Source organism: Lepisma saccharinum, chromosome 29 (genome assembly GCF_977018435.1).
Source record: "Lepisma saccharinum chromosome 29, izLepSacc3.1, whole genome shotgun sequence".
Classification (NCBI taxonomy): Eukaryota; Metazoa; Arthropoda; class Insecta; order Zygentoma; family Lepismatidae; genus Lepisma; species Lepisma saccharinum.
Window position 1 is genome coordinate 21,134,581 of NC_139257.1, and position 16,147 is coordinate 21,150,727.

The following is a 16,147-nucleotide window of genomic DNA, read 5'->3' on the forward strand; positions in this document are numbered from 1 at the left end:
AGACCCCTTTACGTCTGATGAGTGCGACATCTAAGTTCGGGAAACTTGATGTGGTAATGGCTAGTTGGTCGTCTCTGAGCTTCCCAGCAAGAGCATCCAGGCTTGCCTGGAGGAACCTCAGAGAGTCGAGGAACCGAAGCTCGATGCTCCTGTTTTTTGAGTCGCCGGGGATCGGCACCCACTTGCTGACGCTAATATAACGCTCCTCGTTTTGTGCCAGGACATTGATTCTTGCATTGTCGTACCCTAGATGTGTGACCAAGTGATGGAAATCATATCCCGAGCCATTGTGAAAAAAGACCGGTATGAAGCGCGGGTCCCTGGCTCTCAAGTTACACCTGCTGCACCACGGGCCAATGTAGCTTCCGGTCCCATAATGGTCATGGTGGTGGACCTTTTTGTTATCGTCAGTGAAGACCGAGTTGCAAACAGGACAATTTAGAGCTATTTCGTGCTGATGCTTGTCTTTGGGAGACAGAGGCAGCATGGGCTTGGGGGCCAACAGCACCTTCCCTATCTTGATGGCTTCCTGTTGCATTCTCTCCAGGAAGTGTTTGACCGGGTCGGGACCGCGATACACATAGGGCTCGGAGGCAATATGTTGGTCTCGCCACACCACAACATAGGAGTAACTCGAGGCCTCGTGGATTTGGAAAGGAATGGTAGAGGATGTTTCGGGGTTGGGCTCGCAGTTAGACAGAGGTTGAAGAAAGGCCTCGAAGTCTGCTACAATATAGGCAGGATGCTTCACCATAGCACTGTGCCTGCGAAAGCACTCTACTGCACCAGGTTCGGGCAGGATAGTTCGTGCAGGCTTGTTGGTACCACAGTAGAGCATGTGGCGAGCTAGCTTCTCAGCAGCAATGTTGGGACCTCTGATGCGCCGGTAATCCTGCTGTTCTCGATTGCGAAATGTAGACAAGCACCTGCGACACACCTCGACGTGGTGACTATCACTGCTCCGTTGGCTCGAAACAAGCCGAGAGAGCGAGCGAATGAGGGTGTAATGGTGATGGGTTTCGTCCTTGATGAGCAGGAGGTTGATTTCTCGTGCCTCGTTGTTGTTGCTCACGTTGCTCACGCGGATGGGGTAGACCTCATGTTTGTTCTCGAGACCGTAAACATTGATGGCTAATTGCAGGCCCAACAAGGCACGAGCACGAACCTCAAACTTGCGAATATGCGAGACTTCTACAGGGTAGGCAATCCCCGCCATTGCATCCTCCAGTTCCAACTCATACTGCTTGTAGTGTGCAACACGGCGTGGACTCTTTTCCCAAGGTATAGGGTGCAATGCTGCCAGCACCGACCAGAGGAAGCATTTGGTGTCTTTGTTCTGAATATTGAGAATAGCTTTTTTTGCTTTAACCTCGGGTGGCAGGGCAATATAGCTAGACCCTGCCAGTGGCAGGAATTTGTTAAGTTTCAAACAAAGTTTGTGGGGGTCGCCACACAGCGAACCGCCCGAGCCTTCAGCCTGATGCTCCTCGTGCTTTGCCACAAGCTCCTCGACAAACTTGTCGTAGATGCTGTCGAGGTCAGTGACATCTGCCTGATGCAGTGTTTTTGCTTTTGTGGCATGGAAGAATTTATATATTTTATCAGACGGTTTCTTATACTTGCAGCATAGCACAGCATAGAATTTAGTGGAGTGTGTGGCCAATGCATCGTTGAGGATGGATATTATCTTAGCTCGCTCGCTCCCCAGAAAACTACGCACATCGCAGAAGCTGTCTGATGTTATGTCAAAGTCTTCTAATAAATGCTCAAACGCAAACCGGTCTGCTTTCTTCGCCAGCTTGACGCGTTTGGCAGGTGGCGATGCATCGAGAGAGGTTACTTCTACCTTTCGCTTGGAAGGTTGCGGTAGAGATGTTCCAGTGCTCTTGCAAGTAAGCTGGTGTCGCTTGAAGTTGGGAATAGAAATATTTTTTCCACACTTAGAGCACAGTTTGGTCGCACATATTTGTTTTCCCGGCACACAAGTACGACAGTGCCTTTGAAAATGTTTACTTGACACAGCAGTTTGGCACGTAGGGCAATTTTTTACAGAACGCATAATGCAGAGATTTTTTGGGGGTATGTTATTTAATATCCAATGCTGTGCAATGCAAAATATAATTGTTAACTTTTTTTTTAAAAAAAAATCTTTTTTTGAAATATTCTCTATGACCTTACTTAGGTTTTTTCGCCAAATTATATGCTTCTAGTCTCCTATACTTTGGTGGAGCCCGTTCAGGTTCTATCCCCCGCCATGTGGATTCCTCTGCCAATCCAGCAAAGGTGAGAAATCAGCGCTGTGCTCCGGCTTTAGACAGCCAATAGAAATTTTGCTTACTTAAACCAATCAGAAAACACCACGTATAAATTATTAGCCAATCAAAATCTCTGTTATTTTAGCTATCATATAAAAAAAATGCAAAATATCCCAGTTTCAATTCGATCCATTTATCTGAATCGAAGAAACCGACAATTCACATATCCCCATATTATTGTATGCTTGCCCTATTAGCACCTCTTTTGCTGTTGTGCTCAATTAGTTTTCACTAATTGGCGATTTTCTTGAAGAGGTCTAATAGAACAAGATACGGCGGTATGAGAAATATGCAAATTTAAAGATATTTTAGCGAATTACGCCGGCATAAGCTAAGTTCGTATTGCTAGAAGGCCTTCGTCGTTGCAAGTCACCTAACCCATTCACTGGCAAAAAAAATTTAAAATGTTGACGTACTGAAAAAAAAATAACTTGTCCCACTCAAGCATTCATCGAGTTCCAACATTTGTACAGAGATGGCTCTGTTGTTGTCGCTTATCAAATATATATATAATTTTGGAATATCTCTTAAACGGTACGAGATAGCCAAAATCTGTTTGCAGATTTGTAATGTACACTCGAAGATAAGTAAAAGTGTGAATACAACCTATGCTCGGAAATCCAAAATGGCGACCGGAAGTAGGTTCATCTCTTAAACGGTACGAGATAGCCAAAATCTGTTTGCAGATTTGTAATGTACACTCGAAGATAAGTAAAAGTGTGAATACAACCTATGCTCGGAAATCCAAAATGGCGACCGGAAGTAGGTTCATCTCTTAAACGGTACGAGATAGCCAAAATCTGTTTGCAGATTTGTAATGTACACTCGAAGATAAGTAAAAGTGTGAATACAACCTATGCTCGGAAATCCAAAATGGCGACCGGAAGTAGGTTCATCTCTTAAACGGTACGAGATAGCCAAAATCTGTTTGCAGATTTGTAATGTACACTCGAAGATAAGTAAAAGTGTGAATACAACCTATGCTCGGAAATCCAAAATGGCGACCGGAAGTAGGTTTATCTCTTAAACAGTACGAGATAGCCAAAATCTGTTTGCAGATTTGTAATGTACACTTGAAAATAAGTAAAAGTGTGAATACAACCTATGCTCGGAAATCCAAAATGGCGACCGGAAGTAGGTTCATCTCTTAAACGGTACGAGATAGCCAAAATCTGTTTGCAGATTTGTAATGTACACTTGAAAATAAGTAAAAGTGTGAATACAACCTATGCTCGGAAATCCAAAATGGCGACCGGAAGTAGGTTCATCTCTTAAACGGTACGAGATAGCCAAAATCTGTTTGCAGATTTGTAATGTACACTCGAAAATAAGTAAAAGTATGAATACAACCTATGCTCGGAAATCCAAAATAGCAACCGGAAGTAGGTTCATCTCTTAAACGGTACGAGTTAGCCAAAATCTGTTTGCAGATTTGTAATGTACACTCGAAGATATGTAAAAGTGTGAATACAACATATGTTCGGAAATTTACAGAGTTCATAGGAATTGTTATTTTATAGAACATTGTCAGCCATAAGGTTAATTCACCCTCTTCTCCTCAAATCGCATTACATACATGTGGAAGACAGAGGTAAAAAAAAATTAGGTTAAATTAACCTCTCTCCGAGAACTGACCCCGAGCGCCCATTTTTAGCGAGCGCTATTTCAGCGAGCGCCATTTCAGCGAGTGTTTTTGTAAAGCGAGTTGGCAACACTGCTTGTGAGGTTAACATACACCGTGAAAGGCTACGCCTCGCCCGAACACATGTACACTCACACACAAAAAAAAGCTAAAAAAATTATACACCGTGAAAGGCTACGCCGAGTTGGAAACACTGCTTGTGAGGTTAACATACACCATAAAAGGCTACGCCGAGTTGGCAACACTGCTTGTGAGGTTAACATACACCATAAAAGGCTACGCCGAGTTGGAAATACTGCTGGTGAGGTTAACATACACCATAAAAGGCTACGCCTCGCCCAAACACATGTACACTCACACACAAAAAAAAAGCTAAAAAAATTATACACCGTGAAAGGCTACGCCGAGTTGGAAATACTGCTGGTGAGGTTAACATACACCATAAAAGGCTACGCCGAGTTAGCAACACTGCTTGTGAGGTTAACATACACCGTGAAAGGCTTCAAAATATCAGTTGGTGAAATTTTCGGGGGGTGAGTTGGCACCACTGCGAGCCCCACATGATGATTCGAGCCCCAAATGAGGATTTAGAACCGGGCCACCTGTACTACTAACGTAATTGATTGACAGAAGATTCTCGCATGGGGAATAACACTGTAATTCGGCAAGGAAATTACGAAGAATGCTCGAGTCTGCTCACTTCATTTTTAGAGAGATAAATATATATTGCCATGAAAGTAAAATTTTAAATTGTACTTTATAAACAAAACTTTTTTCTTTTTCGAAAAGTCATGAAGCGTCTTACCCAATGCATCCATGTATTATGTATGTATGAAATTTGGAACAGGTGCAAGTCGAGAGAAGATGAAAATAGTTTGAGAATGAATTAATGTCAAATGTAACCAGAAAATGAAAATTGACATGCTAATGTTGCTCTTTCATTCAGTACGATGTCCTCTTTTAGTGAGGATAGCCTGGTCATAAAATCGTGAATATTATTGAGAAAGAACTGCAACAATATGTTCGCAATTTTCTCCTGCCAGCTTTTCAAGTATAGGTCAATTTCAATTTCTTTATTTTCAAATAATTTCCGAGAACCCCAGTTACAACGTGAGGTGCAGATGATGTAGCACTGCTTTGAAGAACTTGTGCGTCTGCGTATACATTAGTTTCGTCTGCGTTTTCCGTGATATTTTTGCCTATCTTAATTAAATGCTTTGTTCTCATCACAGCTTCACCTTCGTTAGAGTTCCTGGAATTCACATCGCATTTGCAATATTTAAAAATATCGTGTAATCTAAACATTTTTATCATACCAGCCATGGCAACATGCTGCTGTTTCGTACTACTGCTGAATGTAAACAAAGATTTATCCTACGTAGAGCGGCCATATTGGAAGCGACACTAGCGCTCAGGTGGTAATTTTAATCGCGAATAGAGCAGGGGGTGGCCAACGCGTCGACCGGCAAGCCGCGAGAGGTAGCCTGTGGTGCTCTTGTCATATTGTACGGATTTTATTATGCATAGTCACAAAACATTTTATTGCTTACCTCTCAGTTTTTTCAACTGTTGTATCTATGTGAGTCAGCGTTCTCTACAACGAATGCGATAAAATCAAAGGAGAGGAATCGATTAATTGATGATCACGTGATTTCCTGCTTGAGACTGAGAGTAGCAGTAACGTCATATGACTTGCAACATGATAAACTCATTGGCGGAATGCAGTGTCAAGTGGAAACAAGTGAACTGACTGCTGAAAAGTACAAAATAGTTGTGTAATTTTTTTTACTGATGCCCAGCAACAAGTGAAATACTTTTGTTAAAATGAGTGTTTATGAAAGTATAAAATTGTAGTAATTATGTTTATGTAAAAAAATATTTTTTTTTACCTTCTCATTAAAAGGATGAAAAGATGCTAATGCTGAACTGGGGAGATAGGCCTAAAACAGGTGTCAGGCCCACAGTGCTAAAGCCAAAACTTATTTAATAAATGAGTAAATAAATAAACTACATAAAATAAAATAATCAATGTCAATTTTATGGTATTGGCCCTTTGCTTCCTTTATTAGGCTCTCGTTGTTAGGTCTAATAAGATAGGTAGACCGCCAGTGAGTCTTGAAATGTAAATTAGCCCTCAAACCAAAAAAGATTGGCCACCGCTGCTCTAGAGTGTACTGATAATATGGGAATTACACAATCGTAACTTGAGCCGAGTCTACGCAATCCGTTTCCTCTCGTCTCATCCACAAACGTGGAAAAAGGGCATAAGAGGATGGGAGGGAAAGAGAGAGATATATTAAGTTAATCCCGAGTTGTTTAAAACAAATAAGAAACATGAGAATAAATGACCATAATCGCCCGTCTTTGGCTGCATATTCGGTACACAATCCCGTTGTTTGAAGGTTCGCATCATTGAAACAAGGCGTCAAATAGATTAAGTTGGCGTTTGGTAAAATTTTAGTATCCGCAAAACGTATTTCTTCAATTTTACAGGAGAAAGTACTTACCGAAATGAGTTTCTGTAGACTTTACGAAGGTCTCGGAAGTGTTTTTTCCACTCGCTTAACTTATTTTGCCGGTAAATCATGTATTTTTCAAGATTAATGTACAGGGGCGCCGACTTGTCAAAATTATTGGGGGGCTCTGATCACTGAAATAAATGAATGAATGACTCTCTCCCTCCCTTTTTTAAAAATAAAAATTACGTCTTCGTATAGCAGTTTTTAAGCAGCTATTATGTTCCTCATGCAAATTAAATGTAACATGAAAAACGTTTAGAAAATGTTTCAAAGTCTCTTTATGTCTTTTGTGTGTGTTCATTTGTTTTTAGATAACAATTAACTTTTTTATTGAAAAGTATGTATTTACATTAAGAGACCAACCTAACAGTTTTATGCCGGCCTCTGTAGCCGAGCGTGTTGGGTGGTCGACTCAAATCGCTTTGATCCAGGGGTCTCGGGTTCAAGTCCCGGCGAGGGCATGGGTGTGTTTTAATGTCCGCAACAGACATGTGATGAGTTGCAAATAACCCATAAAATAAAGAATATTTACAATATTTAACAGTTTTATTTAATTATTTACATAAATGCTAACACAAATCGCAGGAAAATAGTTTTACTTTTTTGTTCTTGCTACAATATTTTACTTTTTAAATTTAATTTTGCAATAATAAAAAAAATAGCATGTACACTAAGATATAAAGTGACATACACAACAAAAACATATGAACATGATTTAAAAATAAAGCAAAATTTGCTCTACCCAGTGGGTTATTTTTTTATGAACTCATTAACGAGTGGTCTCAGGTCCAAATTATCAAGCACAGTTTGATGTATATGGAGTACCGCTAAGCTGCTTAGTCTCTTCTGCCTCATTGTAGATCTCAAATATGTCTTTAGTCGGTTAATAGCATTGAATGACCTTTCGGCTGTGGCTGTCGTCACTGGCACAGTGCAGAGGACCATCATAAATTTGGCTTCTGGAGGGTGCTGTCTTCCAAGAGAAACTTCCTTATGTCATGCATGGTAGTTAGAACCACTTTCTTCTGTTTGGCGATAACACCAAGCATGGACATGTGTAAGCCTATCGGCATCCAAATCTTGGCGAAAGAATTTTCGCGTTTGCTGAAAGTTTGTTGTGCAACTGTTCACAGTTGAGATGCATTCTTTCTCTACGGCTGTTACTTTTTGTAGTCCTGTAGATTCATGTCCTTGTTTAACACATGATTTTGCTGTGTCACACACGTCAGTGTATATTGATCTATAATGCTATTTTGGAGTGTAGAACTTGTGAGTTTTGGCAGCATCAGAATTTTCTGTCTGTTAGGGACGTGACGTTGCCGGGGCAATTCTGGCTCATCAACGAGGCTCGGTTTGCCCTCTGTGCATTTCAGCCAGAACTGTTCAAAACACATTCGCTTTTCTTGAAAGATGTCAGTCAAGTATTTTAGTTTTGATTCCACTTCTGTGGCACCAATGCGTGGAGAAAATCCTACAGTTTGCCTCTTGTATTGGACCCATCACATGGCAGTAGAGGGAGAGAAAGAAAAATGTCTTGAAGTGAAGCATTGTCTCCAGGTATCCAGCACATTTTAATGCTGCGTCAGTAGAATCTTCTTCAGTAAATTTATCAAGAAAATTGAGAAGGTTTTCATAGTTCCTTAAGATCTGTTGCATACTAGAGGCTCTCAACGTCCACCGACCAGGGAAAGTGGTCGCAGTCCAGTATGGCCAGCCTTCTCATTCACATCAATAATATTCCTATATATTTGTATTCTCTTAGGGGATTCCCAAACAGTCTTTAACAAGTCGTTGGCTACATTCATTATGTCTCTGATTAATATATGTATAATAGTAAATAATAATTATATACTTAGTATATAGTAATAAGTCATGTGTTTTGCTGTCTCCGATTATAGCCCCCTCCCCCAAAGTTGAAGGTTCAGCGGTCTCAGCCCCCCCAAAGTTGATATCTAGAACATTTCAATGTGTATTTAAAGTTAAGTTCATGTGGCACAGAGTAAACTTTACCAGAGAAGAAAAATAATACATTAGATCCTCTTAAGCAAAATTATTTTGGGGGGGCTCTGCCCCACATCATTAACATTGGGCGGGCTCGAGCTCCCCTAAGCCCCATGGAGTCGGCGGCTATGTTAATGTATCTCCGATGCACGAAAGCTGTTCCCTTGATGTCCTTCTACTACGTGAACCAAATGTTGCGTGCGTTTGATGATGTAACAACCGGTCAGTGTTTCCAACCACGCGGTTTTGCAACTGAATTTTTCTAATGTTAAATAACAATTTTAACTGTTTGCCTTACGTAACCTAACCTAACCTAAACTAACCTTGCCGTGCATGGTTCGTGGGGCTATTTATGAATAGTTCGTGGGGCTATCCGTGCATCGTTCGTGGGGTTTTCGTACCCTAAAGAAATACAAAATCAGTAACACGAAAGTAGGTATTTTTCGGTGAAGAAGATTGGAAACACTGCACCCCCACTGATCATCGACAAAGCTAGTCAAGATTTTCCCGCCATATTGTGTGTAACGCAACCTAAAAACGAACGAACAATAATTACTCGATATGTGGAAAATTGAAATTATTGTCGTGACAAAAACGAAATGCCAGCTTCAAGAACCCTTAGGAATGCAGACTACGTAAGTACGAATGTGAAAAAGAAGAAAATAAAGGAATTTCAGACGTTTGGCGGATACTGAAATTTTAATAAGTGTTTTCCTTTAATTACCTCTATACGCTGTGAAAGTTTGTGTAGTGACACGCTGTTATGTTCAGGTTCGAACGGGATCGAGATATTAATAAATCGGGATGAGACAGGTAACCTGCAGCTCGAAACCGAGAATCTGTCGTGTGTCAGTTAGATACACCTACCTTGACATACAAAATAAAGCAACCACTGCTCAACTAACTAAACTAACAATAAACTTTAATGAACGGTGGCAGGAAAGAAAAATTATCCATCTTCCCGCGAGAGAACGCCACAGAGGTGCCATAACAAAAACCTATTTTTCCCTCTGAAAGAAAGGAATAATCTAGTACATGGAAAGCTTTTTAGGCCACACTGATAAGATACAGACATAAAAATGAGAAAATGTCTTACATAATATGATAGCACTCATATTAATCACAGGTTTATCTAATATTTCGAATTGTAAACAAAGCATCAAAACATTCATAAATTGGATTTTCATTACAAGTAGCTAGCAGTGGCACAGGAAAGAATACACAGCATTATCAATATTTTTTTTTCCAGGAGAGGTAAGCAACACTATTTATTTTTTCAAACGTGCTGTCCTCCAACCTCTTCAAAGGTTGAATTTTAAATTCTTACGTTACTGTACAGTGAGATGGACAAGTACTACTCGGCACACAGTCCATGGCCGTCAGCATCTTGTTTCAATTCTTGAAACTCTCATTGGGCAAAACAAAGAGCATGAACATGGTGGTAGACATTTTTTTTTGTAATACTTATGCATCTTAATGTACTAGTCCCCAAGGTAATGTGACTTAGCATCAGTTACGTGCATGAAACATGAAATTTTCACTTGCACATGCTTACTTTCCTTTCCAGATGGCCACGAAGGCTGGCAAGTTGGACATAGTTCGCTACTTTCCACACTGTTTTAACTATTAGTACAGATAAGGCTGCACGTATTTAGAAAATTATTTCAGGGGGGATCCGACTCGTGTGTCTCAGAAATAATGATACAACTAATAATATAAACATTTACATTTAAATAATTACATTAAATTAAAATATTAATTAATAAATATTAAAATAATATTGTTTTGTTATTATTACATTAATAGGTAAAAAAAGGCATAAGAATAGAGATATAAAAAACATGCATTCATTATCTGGCGTACAGTGAAGATCGCTAAAATTTGTGTGAAAGCAACTGCTCTGGCAAGGAAATCAGTGCCAAATACATCTTTTTAATATATAAAAATTGTAGTATGTGTGTATATGTGTGTCTGTGTTTGTTCCGGCATAACTCTCGAACGCCTGGAGCGATTTTAACCAAACTTGGTACACATATCACTTGCAATCTTGAAAGAAATACTTGGAGTATGACACCCCTGGCACCCCTAGGGGTGGGGATGGAAGGGGGTGACATGTAAAAATATAAAAAAAACGACCGATATTAGTGTGGAATCCATAGTTTTCGGGGTCGCCAAGATGAATAGTGACACTCCCAATGCCGTTCAACTCCAAGTTCATCACCTATCAGGATGGAGGGTGAGAGGGGGTGAAAAATAAAATGTCAAACAATGACCTAGATTAGTGTCGAATCCATAGTTTTCGGAGTCTCTAAGTTAATTGCTGACATTTACGATGACCAAACTCGGTACACATATGACTTACAATCTGGAAAGAAATACTGTGTGGGTAAGACACCCCTGGCACTCCTAGGGTTGGGTGTGGGAAGGGGGTGATATGTAAAAATAATCAAAACGACCGATATTAGTGAGGAATCCATAGTTTTCAGGGTCCTAAGATAAATAGTGACACTCCCAATGGCATTCGACTCCAAGACACCCCTGGGGGTGGGAAGGCGGTGACATGTAAAACGACCGATATTAGTGTGGAATCCATAGTTTTCGGGGTCGCTAAGATAAATAGTGACACTCCCAATGCCATTCAATTCCAAGACACCCCTGGCACCCCTAGGGGTGGGGGTGGGAAGAGGATGACATGTAAAACGACGTATATTAGTGTGGAATCCATAGTTTTCGGGACCGCTGAGATGAATAGTGACCAGGGTTCGAAATCCTGGGGGGGGGGGGGGGGACGGGGAGGAATTTCCCCCCACCAACAATCTTGGCCTCAAAATTGCCCCTACCAAAAATTTCCGGGGGGGAAAGTGTTTGTTATAACAAACAAAAGATAAGCAATTACGTACCTTTAATTTTAAATTGACTTTACTAAGAATAATATCGAAAACACACATAAATGTGCTTTCTCTCTCAAGAGATCATTAACAAATCTACATCAATACGCACAATAAAAGTAAAACAAGAATGAAAAAATAATAACTATGAATTCTAATTTATTTATATTAACATAAACACAAACTAACTAAACAAAAACTTACACAAAATAAAACCACTTCAACTATTTCATAATTTATTAACATCTTTAACCAGAGTTAGTAAAGGAATTAGTTAGCTGCTATACAATATCTGATATGTATAAAAGTAACAAATTAATTTCCTTTATGTCAGTTCCGTAGCCAGGCAGGGGCCAGGGAGGAGCCCCTCCTGGCAGGATCACCACCCCTCCCTGGCACTGCCGCCAGCCCCCTTGACATTAGGTAAAACTATTTTGTATTGTAATTTGTTTGAGGTGAACAGTGAAAATGTAGACAGAATATATAATTTTGTTCACAACTTCGTTTGTTCATCTTGTTTATGAGCAGAAGTCTAAGCAGCGGCAAGTGTTTAGAAGATTCTCTAGACTTTAGAAAGTTCTTCATGAGGAACCTTCTTTATCTGTACCTTCCCTTCCCTGTTGAAGCCTCTCGTTTGACAGAAATCTGTGACTTTGATGTCATCATCCACATTCCTTCCACATCTGCATCAAATGTCAAAAGATCCCAAGCTTTGGGAACGAAGGGGAGTTTTATTGCTTCGGCCAGGGGTGTAATGTAGCCTACGGTAGGCACTTTGATTGAAGTGAATATTGTACATTTTAACATGTTTGATACGTTCTGTATCATCAAAAATAGTATTGAGTGTGTATTAAGGGATGGTGTCAGTAGCAGTCATTAGCACTTCAAGAGATGTTTTAGAAGATATAGAAAAAAAATGTAGTATTTGTATCATATTTCTAAATTTTATATTTTACATTAACTTAATGACCCCCGACACACATAATTTACCTTCATTTAATACTGTTAAACTTTTGAAAAATGGACTTGGTTTACAAATCCCCCCCTGAAAACCCGTGAGGACCCCTGGATATCAGTTCTAGCTACGGGCCTACTATATGTAATTAATCATAATAATATATTTTTAATTGAGTAATTTATCTTCACTTTTAATAACATTAAAAATATGCATATCGTATAATACACATATGTTTGTGGGGGAGGGGGTGGTTGAAGATTAACAACTTTCTCCCCTCCACCAGTTTTAAATGATTTCGCCCAATCAGCTAGTAAAGAATAAAAAGAAAGAATGTTGGATCCAGTTGACGAAAATGAGTTTCAGATTAATATCTTTGGTCCTGTCATTCAAAGTTCGGCGGAAATATATAACCTTCGATTATACAGCAAATGCTAAATAAGTATATTTTCATTCTTAGTACTTGGGTAAGTCTTTCGGGGACGACGACTCTTGGGGCGGTACGATATTTTAGACTCAAGTGTCTCCAAATAAAATAATTATGCAACAAAGGAGTTATTGTACTACGTTAGTATTAATTTAGACACACAAACACACATCAAATTAATGTTAAATAAAGCAATTATAAAAACTAAATATTTACCGCCTTCAAATAAGTTGAAATAAATATCCCTTGATTATACAAAAAATGTTAAACGACGCATATTTTCATTATTTAATTTTTGAACTTGGTAAGTCTTGGAAACCCCCTCCCCCTCACAGGGACGTCGGAACTTATTTTGGAGTGGGGCGGCAGGTTTTCAAATCCATCAACCAGTTTTTACAATCTCTTCCCCCACATATATATATGTGTGTGTGTGTGAGAGAGAGAGAGTAGTAATTATTATTAAATAGCTTGTTTTATTGTAAAAGTAAAAAAAATAGTAAAGTGTTCCCCTGTGCATAGCACCATGCCATGAAGGCGTATAGGGGGTGTGGGGGCAACGCCCCACACTTTCTTGATCCGGTCGTGAGTGGGGGAGATGTGATCAGCACCACGCCCCTGACCGCCTTAACCCCCAGGTTTCCCCAGGTACCCATGTTATTCGACGCTGGGTGGGCGCCGGGGCCGCTTCCATCGTTAGAAAAGTTCCCGGATTTGAACCGGCCGGGGATCGAACCCGGGACCTTTAGCATGGTAGTCAGACGCGTTACCGACTTAAAAAAAAAAAAAAGAAAGAAAAAAAGAAAAGAAGAAAAAAAAACCTACACGGAGGTATCCCCCACCATTCACTTTTCTCACTTTTACACTTTTCAATTCTTACATTTTTCTTTGTTTCTTATCAACTGGACGAACACAAATACCCATGCCTTGCCCGGGACTCGAACCCAGAACGCCTGGCGTTGTAGCGCGCTCTGATAACCACTTCGCCACGGAGGTCGACGCCCGACTGAGCCACAGTAAATTTTTATATTTATTACATAAATAATAAATATATAGTTATTGAATATATGAATATCCACAGTGACGAAGCCTCATATGAGATAAGAGGAGGCACGGAGGCCTCTTTTACGGATTATTTTATTACTTATAATTAGGGACGTGAAGTTTTCGTTTTATTTTCCCCTTAATTTCGATGTTATTTTTTACTGCAATTCGGTGTTATTTTTCGCGGTTTAGAACAAAATTTGGTGTTATTAATTTAAAATCGGTGATAATTTTACAGGCATTTTTACTGTTCCTTCTGTGCTTAAGATTTTCAAATTGTATTTTTTTTTGTAAGCGCTATATTGTAACATATAAAAAACATTTCTGCTTCTAAATTGGCGTATAAAAATGATTCTTTCACCTTTTACTGATATTTTCAAATCTCAGACTGCTATTCAAAGATGAGATTAAGAAATGAAACCAGTGGCGTGCCCAAGGGGAGTTGATGGGGGTTATAAGCCCCTTTCGCCCAGTATTTCTAAAAAAGAAGAACGCCAAAGGTAGAAAAATGACAAAATGAGAAGAAAATGACTAGTGTTGCCCACGGGACGAGACGGGAGAGGCTTTTAAAAATTCGAGACGAGACGAGATTGACAATGTGTCATGAGACAAACGAATATTTTCGAGACGAGACAGCATTTCCACAAGACGAGACAGGCCAAAGTCTCCTCTCGTGGGCAACACTAAAAATGACCAAGAAAAAGTATACATAAAACCCCTTCCTTTTCGAAAATCCTGGGCACGCCACTAAATGAAACTATCAGTAATTTTAGAGCATGTTAGGCTACAGTTTTACAACGAAGACTTTCAAATATAGTGTATGTTTGTAGAGGGCCGAGATGTCAAATATGGCGCAAATCGCCTCGCCACGCCACGCCAAGCCACGCCACGCCAACATCTCTAAATTAGATATTTTGATCTGTAATTAGCACAGCACCTAGGTACCTATTGCATTTGAATGAAATCAGTCTGAACTTTACATGTCTTTTCAGATCAATGTCCCTTTTCAGATGTTTCAGATTTCACACTCCCCCGAGAAGTCTAAAATATCGATCATGCCTCGACCTTGCCACCTAAAACTAAATTAAACTCGGACTCCCAACGTAAAAATAAATCACACGTGAACATAAGAACATACCTCTCTCTGACGTCTAAAACCAAGCCATCAGCCCTGAACATGACGCTTAAAACAAATAGTAAACTTTTAACAAATCTAAATGGGCAAGAAATAAAAGTTCTTCCCTTCCCACGAGAGGAGGTGGTTCATACACTCCTCCAAAGTTCGCAGCGTTATTTATTTTTGTTTGGTTTTAAAATTTTGGGTGCGTCAGCACTTAGGCTATTTTGCACCCGTCACATTATACGGGGTCCAGCCCCTTATCGTTACAAATAACACTTTAACTTTGCATAAATAAAAATCTTAAAATATTCTGACTTCCGTAAAAGCTGAGGCTGTAAACGGGCACTCAGCACACACAAGGACAAAAACGGGACAACGCACAGAATTATACTGGCCAAAGGGCCAGTCGCCAGAGCCTCGTTTGTCTGCAAAATGCAGTCCAGGTTGTACTATGTGGAAGACCACCCCTTTTGCAGCGTTAAAACCAGAAAGGGCAGAGAACTAATGGTGCATCGAGACGATACTTGTCTGTCTCTAGTCTCGTCTTTTTCTGTCCGTTCACACAGAAAATATAAATTAGTAAAGAAAACGTAAGGAGAGAAGTAAAACTTACCGTCATTTGTTTCTATATCAGGCGACTAAGTGCAGTGCAGTGATCTTCCGACGCGACCTTGCAGTCGGTGTACTGTCTGCAATAGATTTACACGTATATATGCACAGTTATATGGCTTGGTGCGGAAGAAAATTCAAACCTACAATTTCCAGAGTAAATGTCGAAACACGCCTTCTGCAGTTATTCTACTCTGAGCAATGATTGTGTCGTCTGACCAAGTCTTAATTTGGAAATGGAAGAGGAGATTAGGCTAGACTTGAGTTTCCAAAAACGACCTTTTTGACAGCAAGGGGTCCTTAAAGAAAGCTCGTGTTCGGAGCTTTAAAGTGAAGCTATCCTCTGTCCCCTTCCACCGGTGTATTGTAATATGTGAGCGCACTTGTAGGTACAAAACCTGGCAGCTTTCAACGAAAATGGAAACAGAAGCGGCGAATTCCTGCGGGGATACTTGTTGCAGAGACCTGACTGAGATGTCACGTGCTTCTTGCTGTTAACCGAAACTTGAGTCCACATTCACAAATCTAGTGCAAGAATATTTTTACAAATATTCTTCAAAACCCAGATAAGTTGAACTAGATATAGTCTCATTTTTTAGGGCGTGACTAGGGGGATGGGAGGGGGAGCAA

General features: G+C 40.0%; 1 protein-coding gene across 2 annotated transcripts in view; it reads left to right on the top strand.

Moving 5' to 3' along the window:
• Positions 1–16,147, top strand: part of LOC145981644 (uncharacterized) — a 67,708-nt gene that overhangs the window by 17,161 nt on the left and 34,400 nt on the right. The window contains exon 1 of one of the 2 annotated variants that reach the window (XM_083115038.1): positions 9,617–9,731. The exons of the other annotated variant lie outside the window; for it this stretch is intronic. The gene's annotated coding sequence lies outside the window, so the exon portion shown is untranslated. Of the gene's footprint in view, positions 1–9,616; positions 9,732–16,147 lie in introns of those variants that run through there. 2 annotated transcript variants of the gene reach the window in all.